Below are 25161 nucleotides of genomic sequence, written 5' to 3'. Positions count from 1 at the left end.
TCCTTCTTACATCCTGTCTCCTTTTCCTTTCTTTCCTTCTTACTCTCTTGCCTTTTCTCTCAGTCTTTCTTTCCTTTCTCCTTCCTCCTTTTTCTTCCTTTCTTTTTTTCCCATTCTTTCTTTCTCTCTCTCTCCCTGCTATTATATCAAGACTTTCCCCCCAGCCTAATATGGGGCTCATCTCGCTGGTTCATTTGCATGTCGATAGGCAGGCAGTGTAGCAGCTCTCAGATTAGGGACATTCCGCTGCACACTAAAAGACACAAAGACCCAAAGTGAATTTCAATCTGGCCCTTCTTTTCCAGTCAGTGCATTCCCAGCCCATGTCTATTGATGAGCGCTTGGAACAATACCAAAATGCAGTGTAAGATCAATCCCGCTGTTTACTTCGCTGAGCTGAAGGAACAAAGGACAGAAGAAAGGATTTAAACCCAGCTATAGTCGAGGAGCAGGATGAAGGATGAAAAATGTGCTTGATGGGCAGTTGCCCAGAGTAAACTCATTTGGAGAATAGGCAGCTCCAGCTGAGATAAAACCAATGATGATTTGTATTTGGTACTGTATCTTCAGGGGATAAAAAGCACTTCTCTCAGAACTCATTGGAGGCAAACTTGAAACACTGCAGTAAAGTGCGATGTTTCCTACCAGGGAGAGAATAAAAATTCCCATAATTGCTAAGGAGTGTTAAATATCTTATTGGCCATGCCTCTCCCCTCCCATGGGGAGATTACTCAGCCAGGGCCTCCTTTCAACTCCCCAGGCTCAGGCGAACCCAACCTGGGGGGTGGGGGGAGATGGGTGAGAGGGAAGGGGGGTAGGGGGAGAGGGGAGGCCATCGCTGTAAACAAAGCGCCGGCGCCCCGGGTTTTCGTTGGGTAAATACCAGCGATTGTAATTTGGGGGATTATTTGTCTTTAAGCCTTTTAAAAACTATTTCAAATGAGAAGGCGGTAACTTCATGGCAGCCTGAACAGGAGGCGGGGAAGAGGCGAGGTTCTCGTTCAAATGCAAATAGCTTGAGAAACTTAACCCCAAAGGGCAGCAGACCCAAGGGGCAAGTGTGCGCTCTGAGAGGAGCGCCGCGGTGCCCCTCGGGAGGGCTTCCCGGCTCTGGAGCTACCCCTGTGGACCCCCGCCCCGCCCCAAGGATCCTTGTGGGAGGGGCACGTGGTAGCCACAGGTAACACTAGGTAGGTACTCTGGAAGGGGGTGGGGGGGATCCTTGTGGGAGGGGCGCCTGGTAGCCACAGGTAACACTAGGTAGGTACTCTGGAAGGGGGTGGGGGCCCAAGGATCCTTGTGGGAGGGGCACGTGGTAGCCACAGGTAACACTAGGTAGGTACTCTGGAAGGGGGTGGGGGCCCAAGGATCCTTGTGGGAGGGCGCCTGGTAGCCACAGGTAACACTAGGTAGGTACTCTGGAAGGGGGTGGGGGACCCGAGGATCCTTGTGGGAGGGGCGCCTGGTAGCCACAGGTAACACTAGGTAGGTACTCTGGAAGGGGGTGGGGGCCCCGAGGATCCTTGTGGGAGGGGCACGTGGTAGCCACAGGTAACACTAGGTAGGTACTCTGGAAGGGGGTGGGGGCCCAAGGATCCTTGTGGGAGGGGCACGCGGTAGCCACAGGTAACACTAGGTAGGTACTCTGGAAGGGGGGTGGGGGCCCAAGGATCCTTGTGGGAGGGGCACGTGGTAGCCACAGGTAACACTAGGTAGGTACTCTGGAAGGGGGTGGGGGCCCAAGGATCCTTGTGGGAGGGGCGCCTGGTAGCCACAGGTAACACTAGGTAGGTACTCTGGAAGGGGGTGGGGGCCCAAGGATCCTTGTGGGAGGGGCACGTGGTAGCCACAGGTAACACTAGGTAGGTACTCTGGAAGGGGGTGGGGGCCCAAGGATCCTTGTGGGAGGGCGCCTGGTAGCCACAGGTAACACTAGGTAGGTACTCTGGAAGGGGGTGGGGGACCCGAGGATCCTTGTGGGAGGGGCGCCTGGTAGCCACAGGTAACACTAGGTAGGTACTCTGGAAGGGGGTGGGGCCCCGAGGATCCTTGTGGGAGGGGCACGTGGTAGCCACAGGTAACACTAGGTAGGTACTCTGGAAGGGGGTGGGGCCCCGAGGATCCTTGTGGGAGGGGCACGTGGTAGCCACAGGTAACACTAGGTAGGTACTCTGGAAGGGGGTGGGGGCCCAAGGATCCTTGTGGGAGGGGCACGTGGTAGCCACAGGTAACACTAGGTAGGTACTCTGGAAGGGGGTGGGGGGCCCAAGGATCCTTGTGGGAGGGGCGCCTGGTAGCCACAGGTAACACTAGGTAGGTACTCTGGAAGGGGGTGGGGCCCCGAGGATCCTTGTGGGAGGGCGCGTGGTAGCCACAGGTAACACTAGGTAGGTACTCTGGAAGGGGGTGGGGGCCCCGAGGATCCTTGTGGGAGGGCGCGTGGTAGCCACAGGTAACACTAGGTAGGTACTCTGGAAGGGGGTGGGGGCCCAAGGATCCTTGTGGGAGGGGCACGCGGTAGCCACAGGTAACACTAGGTAGGTACTCTGGAAGGGGGATAAGATGGTTGTGAGAGGGTACATAGCATCTATCGGTAACACTAGGTAGGTATTCTAGAGGGGATGGAGAGCTCCAGAGATGCTTGTGAGAGGGGTTCGTGGTAGCCACAGGTAAGTATTCTGCAAAGAGGTGGAAGATCCCAAAGATGGACGAGCAATTGAAGAAACTGAGGTAGAGATGTTCTAGGACAATAACACTTTTTACATATTCATTTGATCCTAGCCACCTTAAGAGAAGGAATCCATATTGTCCTCTGGCAATTGATTGTGCCAGGCTCTGGACTAAGGGGATAGGAATACAAAGACAACACAGTCCCTGTCCTCAAAGTTAGAGTGTGATGGGAGGGACAGCAGGCAGGCAGCAAGTACTTATTGAGTTGACTATTTGCCAGGCACTGTATTAAGCTATGCCCACATGTTCTTGGACCAACTCAAATGAGCTTTTCCATTCATATATTTATATACTACTTAATAACTTTCTCAATTACTTGGCACTAAACACGTACTTCTTAACTGGTCCTCTAGAGACAGCAGATAACCAGTGGTTCCTAGATATCACTGGATGGGTAGCCCTTCCAGGCCCATACTTGGCAGTCTACCCATCACTGCCATGCTTTCCCAAATAAGTTCTCCACAGGGAGGCCACCCAAGCTGCTTTTTTCAAGTTCTTTTGATATTAAGTGGATAACAATATGTATTGTATGTACATAGACTAACTTATTCTGATGTTATAACTGATCCATTTTTTTTTTATTTTTTATTCCCATCATACCTTTCTCTGGTGACATATTTCTCTGGTTGCACTAAGTAAATCATTGTTTATTTTATTTGCCCTATGTCAGCATATGTGTCTATAAAAAGTACTGACTTTGTAGTCAGAAGATCTGGTCTGATTTCAGTTCCCTACTCTGTTCTTCACAATGAGACCTGGGGGAAATCACTTCATCTCTCCAGACCTCAGTTTATTCGTCTGTGAAAGAATTGGATTAATTGATTTCTAAAGTCTGTTCTAGTTCTAGATTCTCTGACACTATGATTATAAGTACCTTCAATCAAAAAATATTTATTAATCATCTCCTATGGGCAAGCCACTATGCTAGGCTCTGTGAACTAAAGCAAAAATGAAACAATCTCTGCCCCCAAGAAGCTCACAAGTATATAGAGGGGACAACAAATACCAAAAAAAGTATATGAAAAATAAATATAAGATAAGGAAGGCACTATGTGATGTTTTCAGTTGAACTCTGAAGGAAATTAGATATTCTAAGAATCAGAGATAAGGAAAGAGCTCATTTTAAACATGGGTCAGTGAACAAAGACATGGAAATGAAAGATAGCTCCTTATGTGTGAGGGATGGCAAGACTAGTTGATCTAGAACAGAAAATATGTGAAGGAGAAATATATAAAAATCATAAAAAAGTAGGTTGGAGCCAGATTGGGAACTTGAAATGACAAAATCAAAAATTGCTTAATTGATTCTAGAGGTAATTAAGTTAGTTAAGTGTACAGTGAAATTTGTGCTTTAGGAATATCATTTTGGCAATTGTATGGAGGAATGAGATTCAAGACTCAATAAAATTAGGAGTGCATTATATTGGTGTTAGTCTGGGTGATGAGAGACTGAATTAAGGTGGTGACCAGGTAGATAGAGAAAAGAGGACAGACACAAAACAAGAAAAAAATAATGTTGAGGCTGAATTATCAAGACTTAGGAACTGATTATATATCTGAGATGAGGAAAAGTAAGGAGTGGAGGATAACTCTTAAGGTAGCAAATCTATCTAAGTAGAAAGAAGGTAGCTCCCCTCAAGAGAAATAGGAAATTCAGGAAGAGTCTTTGGCTTTGAGAGGAAAGGTAATGATTTTTGTTTAGATACACTGAGTTTGAGATGCCTATGTACATTCAAATAGAAACATTCAATAGGCCAATCTGTCAGTAAATAAACATTTATTAAATGCAGTGCTGAAACTGTGCTAAGCCTTAGGGAAAGAAAGGAAGGCAAGAGCCCATCTTTGTTTTCAAGGACCTCGAACTGGGGAAGACAACATGCAAACAATTATGTAAAATCAAGATATATACAGAATAAATGGGGGGGGCAGAATCAACTAATGGAAAGTATTAGTATCAAGGGAGATAAGGAATGGCTTCTTGTCCAGTATGGGATTTTAGCTGGGACTTGAAGGGATTGAGGGAAGCCAGAGGCAGACAGGAAGATGCAGAGTATTCCAGGCAAAGGGAAGAGCCTGGGAAATGCCCAGAAGTCAAACAGTGGTCCTTTGGCTTGCATAGTTGGGTTGACATAAGTAGCTGATGATATAAGACTAGAGATCAGGAGAGAATAACATGTATATGCAGATATTGGAACACAATTGTATAAAACCCATCAGCATGATGATAATGATAATTAATATTTATATAGCATCTACTATGGACCTACTTCATAAATATTATCTCATTTGATCCTCAATCAACCCTAAGAGATAGGTATGAATGTTATCTTCATTTTAAAGATAAGGAAACTTAGTCAAATAGAGGTTAAGGGATTTGCCCTAGGTCCTGCACCTATTAAGTATCTGTAGTCACATTTGAACTCAGGTTTTCCTGACCCCAAGCTCAGCACTATTGTTATTCAGTCATTTTCAGTCTTATCTGACTCATTGTGACTCCTTTGGGAGTTTTTTCTTAGCAAATTCTTCTCTAGTTCATTATTAAGATGAGGAAACTGAGGCAAACAGGGCAAAGTGATTTGTATGTTCAAATCTGGTCCAAGACACTTACTAGCTGTGTGCAAACCTGGACAAGAAGAGAACTTAGAACAGAGACTTGGAGTACAGTGACTGTAAGATAATGATCTATCAAAGGACAATAAGTCATAAATCATATTCTTTATATTCTCTATTGTACCTCAAATAATACGTTGCACAAACTAGGTGTTCAGCTCATGTTTGGTGAATTGATTGGGAAATAGATCTCCACTATTGTTTGTGAGTTTTAAATAGAATAGTTGTGAGTAAATTCTCCCCTCAGAGGAAAGTCCTCTGACCATCACAACTTGGTTATCCCACAAAAGGATTGTTCCCGAAATTCTACTTATTAAACTAGAAAGGTATGAGAGAAACTGAGCAAGATGAGAGTAAGAGGAGGAAAGAATATTAAAAGTTTTCTGATTTTTTTGAGGTGGAATATTAGAAGAGTTTCAAGACCTGAGTTCTTACCTTCTTCCTAATCATTTTGACCCTCCATGCTTCAGATCCCTGTTTATAAAATGGCTCAGAAAGGGAAGGGCAAATACTAATATTAATCTACCATACGGGCAAACGAGTTACAGAAACTACCTTCCTTAGCACAGAAAAAGACAAGTGTAACATCAGAGAATACTAGTGTGGCCTAGAGGAGATACCTGTCACCACCCTAAAGAGATGTTAAATGACAAAATTGGATCATGCGTTCTTTGGAGGAAAAAACATTGAATAAAGTCAATCTGTTGTCACCTGTGAATTTACAAAGGGGCTAGAGTGTGTATTTTTAACTGTGCTTTTAAGCGTTTTTTTTTTTTTCATTTTCTTCAACCAAGCAAGGAAAAATGACTATGTGAGAAATAAGACTAGAAAGTTCTTATAGAAGGGGAAAAAAAGCTTAGGTACTTAACACAAATTAGCCATTGAAAGCAGCTCTGTGCTAAGGCTGTCAATAGTGGGTTTAATCTACCAGATAATGGGCAATAGGCACCAATGTATTCTGCCTAAACAATGGTAAACACAAAATTAGAAAACAAAGTTAAAGTCCTCGTGTTTTCATGTTTTCTCATGCCTGTGTGGTAGAGTGCTAGACAAAGAAGTCAAGAGATTTAGCTTAAAAATTCTGACTCTACACTTATTGACTGGATGATATGATGGTGAAAAATATTATTCTTCAAAGCCTCAATTTACCCATTTAGAAATGGGAGTCAGAATATAAGCATTTTTTTCTTTACTTGGCTATTGTGGGGAAAGATATTTATAAACTTTAAAGCACCAGCCACTATTATCTATGGATCTTGTAGCTGTTTTCAATGTAATAAACATTTTTTTAATTTCAAAATTTTGTATAAGGCACTGGTGATACCAAGCCTCTTTCCTCAAGAAGCTTATATTACAGGGGAGTGTGGGGAAAGTAGGAGATATTTAAGGAACAAAATACAAAATATATATAATTGTAAGACAGAAAGAACACTACAATTGATGCAAAAATCCAGCAAATCATGCACCTGTCAGTAAGCATCTGGATGTTGAGTTTTTTTACTTTTTTTATCCAGATGTTCTGGAGGCAGGTAGAAACAAACTGAAAGTTCCAACTTTCTGAAGTCATTTTTTAAAATGTAGAATTGATATTAGCAATAAAAATGTCAAAAATCTACACTGTTCCTTTATGTATATTATCTGAATCCTGACAACGCGCTGAACATCATACAAAACATCAAGTGAGACTCAATTTCAATTGAGTGGGCTCATAATATAAATTAGACAAACACAATCTAAATTAAATAGACACAATCTAAATTAGATAAACACAATCAGCAGAGTCCTTGCTTTTCCCCAGCAGGGACTGTGGAAAAGAAGTGATTTTTCCCTTCCCTCTCTGTTACTGAAAAAAAAAAAAAAAAAGACTGGCATCTTTCATTTCTCTCAGGTCAATTGTTAGTTAATAAGTCAGTCTTCTCTGGGGACCTACTATGTGCAGGACCCTATCTTTAGTACTTTTTTAAATGAGTTCAAAGTGGTTTAATTTTTTTTAACTCACAATATAAAGAAAGATATGAAGGAGAAAATGATGCTTCCCATACTGTTCATTCTTGGAGAAAATGTTCTTAATTTTGGGAATAAGAATTTCCACTTAAGTTGAGGATACAAACCACCTTCAACTTAGCCCCAATAAATAAACAATTTCTGTATTGTTTGTAAAGAAGAGCCCTCTTCTTAGAACTAAGAGGAGATGACTTGCTAAATTGTGCTGACATGATGTCAGAAAGATAATTATAATGCATCGTATATCTGTCCTAATTTAGGGAGGACATTTTTAGAACCCTTTCACAGGCATCATGACCTCTATTTTGTCAATGAAAAAAAAAAAAACCTGAGGCCCTGAAAAGTTAAGAATTTTTTCCAAGGTCATAGAGAAAAGTGAGTGACCAAGTCAGGTCCAGATATTCTTCTACTATTCCATGTGAAAGTGTTCTATAAGCTTTGTGGGATACTGCCATCCCAAGTGGATTCATTAGCACCATTTCTTCCTTAAGTATCATAGGGTAGGCATAATGAGGGAAGAGTTGGAACTAGGATTTCCAAATACTCATATGGATTATATGTAGTCTAATAGCAGCCTTTGTTTAATGAAATCTTTACCCCCCACACACATTCCCTAGGACTGGAAGATGGATACACTGTCTTTGAGTGGCAAAAAAAGGAGGAAACTCCAGAAATTCTATAATTCTCTCTTGTCAACTTAAACTCTGATATTGCTATGATTTTCACAGCAATCAGTTTGAAGGTAATGTGAAATCTGTTCTTCTTCTGATCATGGCACCATAATAACATGCATAATATCCATAAGCTGTGGATGAGAAACTTCCTCATCAAACAAAGGAATGTTTACCAGCATGATGTGGAAGACATTTTACTCTCCTTAGATCCTCTTTCTTGAAAAGTAAGCCTGCCAGGGCTTTGGTGATGAGGATAATTATGAGGGGATTTGCTGTTAGGAAAAGGGAAAGAGCAGTGAGCTCAAGACAGGAGCAAGAATCCATGTAGCTTTTTCAAGTCAATGAGCAATGCCTGCAGGTCTCCAGAGTACAAAAAAAAGTCTTCTTGGTAGTAAAAAGATACTTTAAAGGGAAAAAACCCACTGTTCCCATAATTTGAAATGCGGAATGACCTGGGAGATTTCAAACTCTATCCCATCAGGATAAAAGCTTGCCAAACAGACACATCACCAACCCAGCCATCTTCACTTCACTTCTTGGACAGGCCAATGTACTTGCAATCAGTTCTAAATACCAGTTTCACAGAAGGCCAAGGTCATTCAATCCTTTTTAAAGTGACAGCTAGTAAAATAATGCAAATAAAAAGCATGCAGTTTGAATAACCTAAGCTGACTCAAATCTGTCCTTCCCAACTTTCAAGACCACATGCCCTGTTTTTATAAGCAAAATACTGGAAAGAAGAAAAGAAACAAAAGGAAATGAAATAGGTGACTTGCTCAAAATCATAATTGGAGGTGAGTGGATCTATATTAAAAGTTGGACTCAGTAGGAATGTCTAATTTTTTTTAAAGTTTATTCAAAACCTCCCTAGTACATCACCCATATTGTTTCCTGTAGTAATAGGACATGATCTCCTGGAGCAAGGATTTGAGAAACTTTCCTGCACTGTATAGCCTTGGCAACTATTGAATGGATGCTTGCAAAACTTGAAGAATAAGAATATTCTTCTAATTATTACCTTGTGGCTATAAGGCATTTGTGTTTTTCAAATTTTTTGACAACTTTCTCAGTGTGAAAATGAGTGGCTTGTCCATAAGTGGGTTTACCTCACCTTCTTTTCCTAGCTTACCTGCAAAGTAAACAGGTCCTATTGAGGTTCTTTGTTTCAAAAGGGAGAAGGAACCTAGACTTAAGGGCTATAGATTGTAGAATCCCTTTGGATTGTTGTGGCCTTTAAGGAATTTATTGACCTGGGACTGTTTAGGAGGACTGAGGTCTAAGAAGACCAATTAAGAGAAGAAGAAATACGCTATCAGATCTATGGAGAGAGAAGTTTATGACCAAACAAAAAATAGAGGACATTATAAAAAGTAAATGGATGATATTGACTATTTTAAATTTAAAACATTTTGCACAAATAAAACCAATGCAGTCAAGATTAGAAGAAATGAAGAAAGCTTGGAAACAATTTTCACAGCTAGTGTTTCTGATAAAGGACTCATTTCTAAAAAAACAGAACTGAATCAAATTTATAAGATTATAAGTCATTCCTCAATTGATAAATGGCCAAAGAATATGAACAAGAAGTTTTCAGGTGAAGAAATAAAAGCTATCTATAGTCATATGAAGAAATGCTCCAAATTGATAAGAGAATGCAGGTTAAAATAACTGAGGTACCATCTCACACCTATCAGATGGGCTATAATGATAAAGAAGAAAAATGATCAGTTTTGAAAAGGATGTGGGAAAATTGAGACATTAATGCATTGTTGACAGAGTTGTGAACCGATCCAACCATTCTGGAGAGCAATCTGGAAGTGTGTCCAAAGGGCAATAAAATTGTGCATACTCTGTGAACTAGTAATACCTCTACTAGATATTTATCTCAAAGAGATCATATAAATAGGAAGTCTCACATTTTCAAAAATATTTATAATAGCTCATTATATAATGGCAAAGAATTGGAAATTGAGGTGATGCCTATCAATTCAACTAAAACTCCTCTTTCTAAAGTTACTAATGATGTTTTAATTGACAAGTAGAATGGCCTTTCCTCAAGCCTCATTCTTCCTGTTGTCTCTGCAACATTTGACAGTTTTGAGCATTGTTTCTTCCTGGATGCCCTCTTCTTTCTAGGTTTTCATAGGTCTTCCAATGCCTATCTGATTGCTCCTACTCAATCTCCCTTGCTAGATTTTCATCATTACCATATTCATTAACCATGGTAACCCTCAAGACTTTGTCCTTCGCTGTCTTCTACTTTGCCTTTATAACTATCACTCTTGGTTATTTCATCAGCAACCATGGATATATTTATCATTTTTATAAGGGTGATTTCTAAATCTATATATCCAGCTCTAGTCTCTCCAGTGCTATATCACCAAATGCTTATTGAATATCTCAAATAAGATGTTTCATAAATATCTTAAACTCAACAATATCTAAAACAGAACTTTTTATATTTTCTTTCAAATCCTCCCCTCTTTCTAACTTTCCAGTAACTGTCCAGGATGTTACCATTAAGTAATCCAAATTTGCAATCTTAGTCTCATCCTCAACTCATCATTTAATTTTAATATGATTAATTATCAAATTTTATCATTTATTCCTGAATAACATCTCTAGATATGTCCTCCTCTCTTCACTCATGCAGCTACCACTCTAGTTCAAGCTTTCAACACCTATCCCTTGAACTGCTGCTATAAGCTTCTAACTGGTCTTCCTGATTCATGCCTCTCCATATGTCACAGAACTCCGTGTTCATTTTTCTTAAATGATCATGATTATTCTCTTACTTAACAAATTCCAATGACTCTCATTTGCATCCAAGATCAAATATAGTCTTCTGTTAGACATTTAAAGTTTATTACCTTTCCAGTTTTCTTATACTTTACTTGGCTTTACCCACTCCCCAATCCAACCACACTTATTACATTCTTGTTGTTTTTGTGTATGACACTCCATCTCTGTCTTTGCTCTCCCTCCCCATTTCCACCTCCAGTCTTCTTGGCTTCATTAAAAACTCAGTTCAAAAATCCATTTGCTGCAAGCAGTCTTTCTCAGTTCCTCTCCTGCTACATCTATTACCTTCTACTTACTTTGTAAATCTTAGGTAGAGTTTTTAAAATTTTTAGGCTTATTTTTTCCATTAGAATGTGAGATTTATGCATATAAGAACTTTTTTTTTAATGACCCTAATGTTAGCATGGGCAACTAGGTGCTTCAAAATCAGGAAGACTCATCTATTAGCTTTGTGACCCTGGCCAAGACACTTTGACCTGTTTGCCACAGTTTCCCTCAGCTAGAAAATGAGTTAAAGAGTGATATGGCAAATCACTTCAGTATCTTTTCCAAGAAAACCCCAAATGGAGTCATGAAGAGTTAGGCATGATTGAAGCAAGTCAATAGCATCACTTAAGTATCATATTTGTCACAAAGCAGGCTCTTAATAAATGGTTTTTTTGACTGATTTACATGTTGGATACTCCTATCAGAATGCAAAGTTTTTTGGGAAAAATAACACCTTTGCTTTATTTCCCCCTTTTTAAAATAGTGGACTGGGATTGGACAATAAGAGTCTAATCATTATAAGCTTGTACAGCATGTTCCTTCCCTAGCACATTTTTGGTACCCAATTTTCTTTGTCATTTTTCAATTTCACCTTAAGCACAGAATCCAGGACTAGAATAATGCTTGATCTATTCTCCTAACAACTTTCCCTCTTGATTTTTGATTCAGCATTCAATGTAGGTCCATGAGGTCTACCCCAAGCTGCCTAGCTTAGGGGGAGAAATTCACATGTGAAGGAGTCTCCTCCACCAAGTTGTGTCTCTCCCAAGTAAGGATTTCCCCACATGTTAAAGCCCAGCCCAACACCTAACTAATCAGGACAGTTGTGGCCCAGATGGATCATGGTAAGCACATGCCCTGGATCAAAGGTTCTATTAATAATTGAACTGTGAAATAGACCATGGCAAGCTGAGGTTAGTCTAGAAACATAAATGCTTATCATATATGTGTAAGCAGTATACAGACCATTTGGAATTCTTTAATTTATTTACTTACATGAGTTTATTTCACTAAATCTCTTTCTTGCTCCCTCATAGTATCATTCAGCACAATAAGATTTTCTCTGCCCATACCACTTTCACTTTAAAAGGACCAAAAATTACTAACAGCTCCTGACACCAGAATCAAGCATTGTCCTTTGACAAAAGGTCCTGGGATACAAGGTCTAATTTTTTTATTTTTTTCTATACACGTGTACAAAATCACCAGCATTTTTATAGTAATGATAGGAAATTATTCTTGGTTTACTTTATGTGCTTACAGACATATAGGCTCACATATATGAATATATATATATGTATATATATATATATACATGCATGCACACATCACATATATGAGGGTAGAGAAATAAACACAGTTAAGGACAGTATAGAGCAACAACTAATGCCCCAGCTCATTAAAATTCAGATCTTTGTTTCAGATGGATATTGGTTCTAACTAAGAGTGAGATCAGTGAGATCATAGTCCTGTAATGATGATAATAATAATTTGTTTATAATATTTTATAGTTCCTTAATGTTTACAAAGTGTTTTCTACACAACATTAATTATCCCCAATTAATGGATGAAGAAACTAAGACCCAACGAGTTTTAAATAGCTTACTTAAGGTCACAAACTATCACATGGTAGAGTTTAGATTTGCACCCTTGATTTGCAGGTTTTGTGACTCTAAGTCTAGGTCTCATTCCACTGAATTGGTCTCTTCTGTAGAACTCACTCATAGAGGTAGCAGTGAAGCTTTCAAATCTTGAGTAGCTGAGTGAAGTTTTCAAATTGTGTCCACCTGTGTGTTATCAATGGGAAGAAATAGACCTGATTCAATTCAAACTGTCTTAACACTATCAAAGCCTTAATGTTTTTAGGTTGTTGTTGTTGTATCCATCTAAGCATAGTCATGGTAAGCAGAGCCAAACATTTTCCATTAGCCATGCTTCCATATACATGGCTCTTAGCAATAGCATCAACATGGACTTCCATCATTTCCTTCCATGGGATCATGGCTCCCATTAGATGTCCTACATCCCAATCCACCTTGATTATAAAGCTATTCACCATTTCCAAGATGGGCTGTATATGCAAGGCTGCCATTTTCCTACACACAGAAGCAGCTTCAGCCCCAATGTTTTAAATACTTCTTCTAAGTGAACATGACCTTTAACAAGTCAAACATGAAGTATGAAAGGTCATGTGCTCAGAGCAATGAATGTCGACGAAAATGAGTTTTTTAAAATTGAAGAATCTTGATATTTGGTCCAAGCAGTACCAAGCATCTGCATATATGAAAATTGGGTTGACTTTTTCACTTTCCTTCTGGATACTTGGTGCTATTTAGACATCTATCTTTTTTTGCCGAGAGAAGAGACAGGAGAAAGAAAACCCTTGAAAGTTAAGAAGAAACACACTGCTTCTTGGGTAGCATAGAGTTCAATGTCCTGGGTTCTGCCCTGGCCTTCTTTCTTCTCTCTACTACTTGACATAGTGAGCTCAACTCCAAAGATTTTATTTATTATTCCTAGGTTGAGAATTCTCAAATCATCTTGCCCTAGTCTTTCTTCTTCCATCTAATCCCACATTTCTAGCTGCCTTTCAGACATTTCGAACTTAATTTTTATTAGAATCTTAATACATTCAAAATAGAGCTCATTATTTTTTTCTCAAACTTCTTTCCCCTTCCAAACTTCCTTATTATTGTCAAGGACATCACCATCCTCCAAGTCCCCCACATTCAACATAGGAGTCATGCTGGACTTCTCACTATCTCTCACCTCCCCAGTATCTAAACTGATGCCAGGGTCTATCAGTGTCACCTTTGCCACATCTCTTGAATCTGCCCCTTTCTCTGACACTGCCACCACTCTTGTCATCTCATGCTTAAATTATTTTTTTAATTTTAAAAATTTTATTTAAAGATAGTTTTCAATGTTCATTTTTGTAAAATTTTCATCCTCCCACCTTTTCTTCTCCCCACTCCAGGGTAGCAAGTAATCTGATATAGGTTATGTACAATCATGCTACATATATTTCTATATTAGTCACTCATACCTAGATTATTATGATAACCCATTGATGGAAACACCTACTTCAAATCTCTCCCCACTTCATTCCATTTTCCATTCAGCCCATCCCCATCTCCCATTCAGCCATTGTTTTTTTCCTAAAGCACAACCCTAATCAATAAACTTTAGCAGCTTCCTATGACTTCCAAAAATGCAATATGAAGTCCTTTTTAATGGCATTCAAAGTCCTTCATAAAGTACTTCTCCCTATCTTTCCATTTCTTTAATCATTACTTCTGACCATATTCTCTTTGAACCAGGGATGTTGGCTACCTTGCTTTTCTATAAACAAGACTCTCTATTTCTCAGCTCAGACATTTTCATTTTCTATTTTCATGCCTGGAATGCTTTCCCTTCTCATCTCTGCTTCTTTTTTTCCTGGCTTTCTTTAAAACCTTATCTTCTATAAGAAGCCTTTCCCAACTCCTCTTAATTCTAGTGTCTTCCCTCTGCTGATTATGTGTGTTTCTATATCCAAAAATATACAAATTATAAACAGATAGATAGTATAAATATGTAATCTATATATAAAACAAACAAGCTATAAATATTATAATCCATATGCATATAATATATAAAGCCTGTTTGTATATATTTGCTTGCTTATTTTTGCGCTTATTAGTTTGTGATCTCCTTGAGGGCAGGGACTGTTATTGCCTCTTTGTATCCTCATTGCTTGGTAGGAACATTAAAAACTCTTATTGACTGACTGACAATGTACATAATTTCCCAAAAGTCTTAGTAGGATTTTGGGGACACCCTATAGAATATAGAACCTGAACTTTACCTTAGAGAAAAACATTCTTTCCATAAGACTCTATTATTCTCTCTCCCCAAAGCAAAGAATTTCAATTATTTCCATACTAAAACCCATAACTGAATTCAGGAAGCATCCCTCACTGTAGCATAAGATAATGAAGCTCTCATATGGAACACAAATGACTGGAATGATTTTTGATTTCTTTAGAGAAAATCATTTCTTTCAACATTTCCCACAGAAATGATATCAATCCATGAATTTGTGGGAGGGGAAAAGGGAGAAGGGAAATATCCTATTCCCTTGAGGCATATCTTCTTTGTTTGGCTCAGGTAAAGTATCAGTTGTAAAAAGCCATGTGTCTGTCTTGAGAAATGAATGTTTAAAAAGTTTCATACCAAAAACTACTAAAAATAGAGACTGTAAAGCCAAAAGGGATCTTTGAGATCTTTTAATCATTCTAACTTTCATTTGATAGAGGAGGAGACCTGTCCAAGTAGATGGGCCATCTATAGAAACAGGACTAGAATGCAGATCTTGAGATTGTCATACCAGTTCTGTCTCACCTCCACTAATCCAGATATTAAGGAAAGGGCTAGATTTAGCTTTTCAAACCTTAAAAAGAAGAAAATTTCCTTAGACAGAAAGTGAAAATTACCAGATTACTACTTTTAGCTTATTTGTGCCAAAAAGAAGCCATAAGATGAGTTCAGAATCTAAGACTATACCCATGGAGTAACCACCAATTATTCCAAAACAAACTAAGAAATAATGTTAAAGCAATTGACAACTAACTAGATCAAAGGCATACTACTGGCTCTAAAGAGTTTTTATAGATGTTAAAAAAAAAAAAGAAAAAGACTCCCAACATCAATGCCAACTCATTGCAAAAATCCAAGACCAAGGATAGGAAAGACAAGCTGTGGAGAAAATTTTCTAAGGCAAAATCTAAGCTGAAGGGATCCCTCACCCCAACAATATCTATCAACAGGTCTGTGACTTGCACTAAATAGTAATTCTATCTTTCCTTAGGGATGATAGACCCTCTGGCCAAATTTATCAGGGTAAAGATAGACATCCTGAATTGTCTGACTATTAGTAAGGATATAAAGGGAGGTGAGGAAGTTCCCTTTAGCTTTTTAGTTAGTCACATGTGGAAATCCTGAAAACATCTGCACCATGAAAAAGCTGTGATGTGATCTAGGTGCTAACAGTCAATGCATGAGTATTTCAGGAGTACCTACTTGCCTAGCTCTTTGAGGGATATGAGAAAAGCATAAGATGTGGTCCACACCCTATAGAATCCCATGAAGCAAAATAAGGACATGTGAAAAAAATTAGAAAATATGACAGGATATAATAAATATAATGTTTAATACAGAAATCCATAATAGAGGCAGTTGGTTCTTGTCTATCATTATCAAAGAATAAAATGATATCACTATGTTAGAGACAAGTTACAGTATGTCCAACTCTGGCTGATCAGACCAATATGAGCTCTAAATGCCCTACCACAGTTCCAAATGAATAGTCCATGTGAACAGCTGGGGTGGGTTCTCTAAACTTAAACAGCTCATGTTTCCTTTGATTTGCTTCAATTCTGCCTTGTTAATGGAACAAGTATTGACATACACATACACATACATACACATAAACATATACATACATATGCAAATACATATATATATACATATATATATATATATATATATATATGTATTACATGAGGGCACCTAGGTGGCACAGTGGATATGAGCTTTGAATCATCTTCTTGACTTCAAATATGACCTCAGATACTTAGATAGCTCAGATACTCAGATAGCTGTGTGATCCTGCAGAAGGAAGGAAGGAAGGAAGGAAGGGAGGAGGGAAGGAGAGAGGGAGGGAGTTGGGGAGGGAGGAATGAAGGAAGATGGAGTTCATGCCCTCACAGAGTCATTGGATCAACAATGGAACTCAGGAAAGAATATCTTCAATCAATCACCAAGTATTTATTAAATACTTACTATATCCAAGGCAATGGTGATCTAGAACAACAAATTAACCAATCCCTACTTGTAAAGGAACTTATATTCTAACAGGAAAGACAGCAAATACAGTTTAATATATGCAGTTTGTGTCTGTGTGTGGTGTGGTGTGTGTGTGTGTGTGTGTGTGTGTGTGTAAATTGAATAAATACAAAGTGGTGAAATATGAGGTAATCTGGACCTTAGCTGGTGTGCAGATGTCAGGCAATGTTTCATGAAGAAGATAGTGCTAGATTTACACCTTAAAAGAAGTGAGACTCTATGAGACAGAACAAAGAGAGAATGTATCCCATGCATGGGCAAAGGCAAAGAGAGAAGAAATGAAAGGTGAGAGATAGAGTCAAAATGAGTTTGGTTGGAATGTAGACTTCAGGAGGAGAGAATGTCCATTGAAGTTGGAAAGAGAGATTGAGGCCAGATTCTCTATTCCAGAGCCAAAAAGATAAGTTTATATTTTATCAGAGAAGATAAACAGGGAGCCACTAGAGTTAGCTTAGTAGTGGATTGATGCCTTGAATAGTAAATAAATTTAAAATAACTCTGACAAGACAGAATTGAAATTTGGTTAGGACCACAGAATGGCAGTCATAACTATAAAAGTAAAGAGGACTTGACTGTGCTCCATAGTAATCCTTCCAATAGAATAGATTTGGAAGTATGATTTAATGGAAAGAACAGTGACCAAGATTTAGACTTGAGTTTAATTTGTACTAACTTTGTGATCACAAGAAAGTTCTTCGATTTCTCAGAACTACTGTAAAATAAAGACAATAATTACCAACTTCATAGGGCTGTGGTGAAAAAAGTGCTTGTAAATATTAAAGCATTTATTGAAACTTAAACTATTATTATCAGGGTACAGACTATCTCAAGAGCCTGGCCTCCTGCCAATCCATAGTCCCATTTCCTCTCTTATTAATTCCCACAACATAATTCAAAAAGCAATCATTGACCAACTGACAAGTGCCTGGTCTAGTGAAACAGATAACATGAAAAAGCAATCCTTGACCTCAAGGTTCTTACAGTCTACTGGAATCATAGGATCATAGATTTAGAGCTGCCAGGAACTTTTAAAGCCATCTGTTTCAGTTACCTGCATTTTAAAATCAAATCAAAATATTAAATTTAAAATCAAAATATTCATTTCAATATTAAAAATAAATATCAAATGAGCTTATATTTGTAAAGTACTTAGCACAACAATTAATAAATACTTGTTCCCTCCCCTTTTTCTTTAAGATAAGCAATGATAGCCCAGAAAAGTCATAAACCCTGCCTATGTTCAGGTAGCTAGAAAGTGATGGTGCCAGACTTTGAACTGAGATCCAAATTCCAACATACTTTTCACCATAGCAGATATGTATTTTCACAAGCAGTTGAAGAAAGAGAGCACCCCAACAACCTGATGGATCAGGAAAGGGCTGAATGAGCTGAGATAGGGAACAAAATTTGTAGATTCTATGAAGTGAGAAATGTGAAAGAAATGGATATAGTCAGTACAAAGACCCAGAGGTGGGAGATGAAACAGACTGTGTTGATCACTTGTGTTCTTCCCTGCCAATGGAGTCCAAATTTTTCTATGAAGAACTTAGCTTCAGTGGATCATCACCCAAAGCTCCATTAATATGGGAGTTCAATAAGACTGAAAGGTAGCCTGGTGTCAACGTCACAAAGTGATTTCTCCTGTTACACATCATATGTGTAAATAATAAAAGAAGGTGCAGCCTCTCCTTGAAACTCAGACTAAGATTACCAGTAATATCTCTGAAATGCCAAGTTCTCTTACATATTGTTCTTGCACAATGCTTCCTTGCCATTGCCTACATAAATAAAGAGATTCTACAAAAGAGTCCAAGGCCTACTTCAGAGTCCTTTTTCAGTAAGATTCAGCCAGCTTTATCTATAATCATTCCAAAGAGGCTCCCAATATCTCTTACTATTACACCATTGACGACTAATCTATCTGACATGCTGGGACATCTGAAAGTGGACATAAAAATTGGATGCCTTTATAGAGGCATATTTTCAGGACATTCATTAGCTTATCAACCCTGTTCTGCTATTTCTGGCAATCTCTGTATTTGCTTCAGAGTGATTAACAGCTTTGTACTTTGCCCAAAGACATGACTGTGTCCTGAGTACTTCCAGGACCCATGCCCAGTACACTTTGTTGGAGAATCACCAAAGTAAAGGAATGGTTTTGGGTGCTGGTGCTCACAAGACTGCTTTTTCCACTAAACATATCCATGTAGAATAACAGAGAGGGAAAAAAATTGGGAGAGAGTTGAACAAAAACATCCCCCCCCCTTTAAAAAACCTGCTTCAGAAGTCTTACGCCGATTCCTAATAACTAAGAGTATTTTAGTTGTAATTTAATTGGAATTATTTCAAACTTTGAAATCACCATCTGATCTTCTGAGACATGGTTTCCCTAACCAAAAGAGTGAAACATAGTAAGGATTAATTATCTAGAGTTGATGAAGAAGAGGAAGGGCAGGAGAAAAAGAATTGACTTTTTAAAATTAAATGCCCATTATGTTCAAGGCAGGTAATATTTGCGCTTTATTAATTTATCCCTCCCACTACTTTCTCATTGAGCATTTTTTTAAAAATAAAAATAAGTACATGAATAATCTAGCAAAACAAATTACCACATTTCCAAATCTAAAAATAATATAGTTCTTTCTGAATTTTAAGCTCCTCAGCTCTCTGACTGGCAGAAAATGGCATGTTTCATCTTCATTTTTTGGACTCCTGAATTATCATTTCATTAACCAGAGTTCTGAAATCTTTGAAAGTTTTTTTCTATAATGTTATCATTATTTTCTTCTATTCCTACTCAGTTCTGCATCAGTTTCTAGAGGTCTTCCTGGTTTACTATGAAACTGTCCAATTCATCATTTCTAAAGATTTAATAGTACTTCTTTTTTAACTTTTATTCATTCATTTATTTATTTATTCATTTATTTGTTTGTTTTTATTTATTTGTTTGCGTGTTTGTTTATTTATTTGTTTGTTTGTTTTTGCTTTGTGGAATAAAACAAACATTTCCAAAGCATAATTCAGCAAATACTATAAGAAAACATATAATATAATATAACAAAAAGATGATTGCACATGAAACTGCAAGTTTTATTATGTACTACTTAGTTAATCTTTTAAAATATATAATAAAGTTATCACCCTAGTTATATGGTTTCCATTAAACACAAATAGGGATATGTATATGTATATGTATATGTATATGTGGGAGTGGGGTAGGGGGTGTGGATATATTTGTGTTTGAATGTATAAATGCATACTTTTTTATCAGTTTTGTCTCTGGCTCCAAATAGCATCTTTCTTCATATTTTCTTAATAGTTAATTTGAGTATTTATAACAGTCAAAATTACAATCACTCAAAGCCATTCTTAAAACAATATGGTTGTTAATGTTACTCTTCTTACCGCCTAATAATTCATTATTATCAAATACTGTAATTTTTTTAGTCATTTTCCAGTTTAAGGATGCTCCCTTGGTTTCCAATTTGGGGCTACCACAAAAGAGTTATTTTAAATAGTTTTTGTTTGTATATGTCTTTTTCTTATTTCTTTGGTTTCTTCAGGGTTTAGGGTACAGTGATATAGATGAGTCAAAAGGAATACAACTTAGTAACTTTCTGAGCATTTAACTTCCTAAGCATTTACTAGTCTTCTAAAGTTTGCCAAAAGCTTTACCAGCATCATTTCATGTGAACCCCATGAGAGTTCAATGAGGTAGATCCTACAGGTATTTTTATCCCCCTTTAAGAGATGGGAAGATTAAAGCTCAGTCACGTCAAGTGACTATCCCAACTACCACTGACTATCCCAGCTACCACTGACTGCTGCAGAAGGTGGAGGAGGGGAAGGAAAGAAGACAAATTCCCATCCTAAGTTTTTGTGATGCTAGCTAGTAATCCAGTTGCCATCACTGGGCTGTTTACTCCAGAGATGGGTGGAAGGAGGAGATGGTAACTGCAAAAGAAAGGTCCAAGCTCAGGTTCACTTCAACTTCATTTTCTCTTTACACATTCTGCATTCACAGTGAGGTTCTCATTTTGTCTTCAGTTGATCTTTTTTTAATTACATTCAAAATTAGTGAAAACAATCCCCAAGTTGACCTAGGAAGAGTAATTGGCCCATTTGGTACTTCTGACTATGTGGTGAGACTCTCCCTTCCCTCCCCACCCCCACTCCCTTGTCATCACACAAGAGTCTCACACACATTATGCTTCCAGGTAGATGATATATAAGAAACCCAGAGAGCTCATCTAGTCCATCATTAACCTCATTTTGAGACAGCCCTAGAGGCAGTTCTTTAGCCACCGGCACAGCCAGCTGTCAATTGTGTCAAACCAGTAACATATTAGTTAGCAGGGGAGCAATCCAAGGAGCTAGCCATAGATCCAAATGCCTAAAAGATATTTTAGAATGTGGTAATTATGTCCTGAAGCTGCCAAGAATGTCCTCTGTGAGTTTACAGATATTGGTTGCACCACGGAACGAAGAAGACAAATAATAGCATCCAGACTCCTAATAATAAACAATAGGACTTGGTCCTAACTTACCGATTCAGTTTTTGAAACTTTGTGGCACTGTTGATTTTTGAGTTAGCCTGATGTTTCCCAAAACATTTTAGAGATACTATATCAGGGGCCATGCCCTTGTGTAACTGGCAAAGGTTATATAAGGTATGGAAAGTAGTAAAAAACAGGAGAATGAAAAAGCCACCTCATTGATCAGAATCAGACTTGACTATAAGGGGAATTTTTTAATTCTTTTCTCTACATCCCTGTAAAATAACATTTTTCATAGTTGGTTGGTCTTTCCATCAATGGAAATGACAAAGTCATCCAATGATTCAAGGTCACACTACCAGTCAATGAGATTTGAAACACTGGATTCCTTATTCTATAATTCTGCTAGTCTTAACACATCTTTATACTCTTAACATTAGAACATCAGACCCCTTCACAAAAACCAGCACCAGTAATGTTTACTTCTTAAGAAACTATGGAATAGGAAATCATGAAAAATGTCAGCACTTTAGCTAAGCTCCTAAGTTGAAACCTATATCTACCTAGACCTTCTTCTCTTAGAATGGATTGAAATATAGAGGTCATATTTCTGAGGTATGCGATCAATTCAAGTCCTATGATCTACATGTTCCAAAAGTCTTATTTTCACAAAAAAGTCAAAGTCATAACACAAGAGTTCCATGACTATGTACATATAAAATCATACATACACATATAAAATCATGTTATATTATATTAGATTTGTGTATATTTAACATTTAATAACATTTTTGTAATATAAGTGCTTTTGTCATACCCTTTTTAAAGTTAAGGAAACTGAGGCAAGGCAGACAGAGGTTAAATGACTTTCCCACAGTTGCACAGCCATTAAGAGTCTGAGGTCAGCTTTGAACTCATGTATTCCAGATATAAGAATATTATAAAGGGATAGGCAGCTCAGTACTGCAATGGATAGAGTATTGGTCTTAGAATCAGGAAAGACTCATCTTAGTAAATGTGTATGATGTATATATACATATATATATATATATCATATTACTGTAACAACATATTTTAAAAGAAGGTTCATTAAATATATTAAATTTGTGCATATTACAAATTTGAATTCATATACATTTTTATAATCATTTCAATATAATATGTTTCCTTTGAAATACTATGCACTTCATCTCATGAATCTGAGAGCTTTATTGTGAAAAGGGTTCCACAGGCATTAACATACTGTCACCCAAGAAGACTGTGACATAAAAAAAATTTAAGAACCCTTGGAGACTCACTTCAATTAAGCAAAATAGCAGAAGCACATCAAAAATATTCCCTCACAACTCAATCACATTCATCAGTGTGTGGTCCATTTACACAGTAAGACAGTACAGATCACTAAGACTAAATATCTTAAACATTTATACCATTGCACAAATGGCTGATACTAATTCACACAAAAACCAAATGTCAGGTCTGTTGCAAGGGGAATTGCTGCTCACACATAGGTTGGATTCAGTGATCCCTGATATATCTTCCAATTCTGTTAGTCAGTCAATAAACATTTCTTGAGTATGCCAGCATAGTGCTAAACACTGGGGATATGAAGAAAGGCAAAATCAGTTTTTACCTTTAAGGATCCCTCAATCTAATGGAGGAGGAAATATGCAAGCAATTATGTATAATGATTTATATATATATATATAAAAAGAAATATACAGAATAAAATATGGATAATCAATAAAGGGAAGCCACTAACAATAAGAAAGATCAGGGAAAGCTTTTTATATAAAGTTGGATTTTATCTGAGACTTACAAGAAATGAGAGAAGGCTGGCAGAGATGAGAAGAGAGTTCCCAGGATGGGGAGATCCAATGAAATGCCTAAAGTCAAGAGATAAAGTGTCTTCTAACTATGAGATCTTGTGATTCTGAATTAATTTTATGAAAAGTTACAATGAGAACACTTAACTAAATTACTCTTGCATTCACCTAAGATTGACTTTTTAAGAAAGTATAGAATTCATTTCCTTTCCAGAGAGTGTAGTCTGTTTCATTTTGTGTGTTCCTACTTGGCTATTTGAGGCTTTTTTATCATTATTATTTTACCTTGCAGGGTTTGAAAACTAACTTATAACAGAGCTTATAACTATAACTAACTTACAGCAGAGACATCACAGACGTCACAAAGCCCTAGTGAAATAGAGTCTTGACAAGCATACAGAAAGAACCGATTTATTAACACATAAAGTCCACAGTAGCAGACTCTTAAGAATTCAATCACTTTTTCTTAGGTTTTATTACTGTTGATACTCACAACACTTTTGTAATGTAGTTACTGTTATTATATCCTTTTTAAAGCTAAGGAAACTGAGGCAGATGGAGGATAAATGACTTGCCCACAGTTACACAGGTACTAAATGTCTGAAGTTATGAAATGCAAAGATAGTTTAGAAAGGAGCACACTAATAGCTGGAACAATCAGGAAAGACAGTGTGACTAGGAAAATCTCTTAAACTCTCATTGACCCAGGCAATTATTGAATGAGTAAATGAATGAATGAATGAAAATACATTTATTAATCACTTAGAATGACCAGTTATAAGTTAAATATAATTTCCTAAGAACCTAAGTTGCAAAGGAATTGACCTATTGGTCAACATACAAATTGGGTTTACATATTGATAAAGAAATTTACAAAAATATACTGGTAGGGGAAACTAGGTGGCACAGTGGATAGAGCACCAGCCCTGGAGTCAGGAGTACCTGAGTTCAAATGTGACCTCAGCCACTTAATAATTACCTAACTGTATGGCCTTGGGCAAGCCACTTAACCCCACTGCCTTACAAAAACCTAAAGAAGACCAAACAAACAAACAAACAAAAATATACTGGTAGTTATCTATACCAAAGAAATTCTACATTTAATCACTCAAAAAAGTACATATTACAATATAATTCTATTATTTTGTTATTTATAAATTTTGCAATAGCAATTTAGAAAGATTGTTGTTCAAATAGCTGAAATTTTGGAAATGTATTTAAATTCATCTCATTATTATTCAGAATCCTTTTATAGTGCTCCAGAACAAATGGATAGAATTTACAAGGCAGGTTTGTTCTCAATATAAGGAAATATTTTCCAAAAACAATTAGAGGTTTCTAACAACAGATAAGCTGTTGTGGGAAGTGGTAAGCTACCCATCATTACTATTCAAATGCTGAATTATAGACTAGATCTGTCATGAAAATTATAGATGGAATTCCTATACTGGATATGAAAGTTTACCAACAAATCTTTTCCGATAATTAACAATGCTCTCATTCTCATTTCTGGAATGGAAAATATAAAATAAGAAATCTTTCTCAGTAAGAGATAGGATAAAAAATGAATATCTTCTTGAATTCATGTTCACATCCCTTACCCTATTAAATAATCTCTATTGACCAATTTTCTTGCAAGATAAATGTCTCTTATTGGAAGTTGACTTGGGAGACATTTCTAAACATCCTTCACCTTTGTCAAAAAAAGAAGACATGGACTGTTTTCCCTAACAGGTGTTTTCTTAGCAATAGCCCAAGAGTCCAGCTCCTAAACCACTTGAAAGAGTTTGAAAATTCCCTTTGCTTTAGAACTCATGCCACAGTGAAGCCCTTTAATTCCTATGAAATCAGTCACTGTTGGGCTGT

The sequence above is a fragment of the Macrotis lagotis genome, chromosome 1 (assembly GCF_037893015.1).
Source record: "Macrotis lagotis isolate mMagLag1 chromosome 1, bilby.v1.9.chrom.fasta, whole genome shotgun sequence".
Classification (NCBI taxonomy): Eukaryota; Metazoa; Chordata; class Mammalia; order Peramelemorphia; family Peramelidae; genus Macrotis; species Macrotis lagotis.
Note: the sequence above shows the minus strand (reverse complement) of the source record.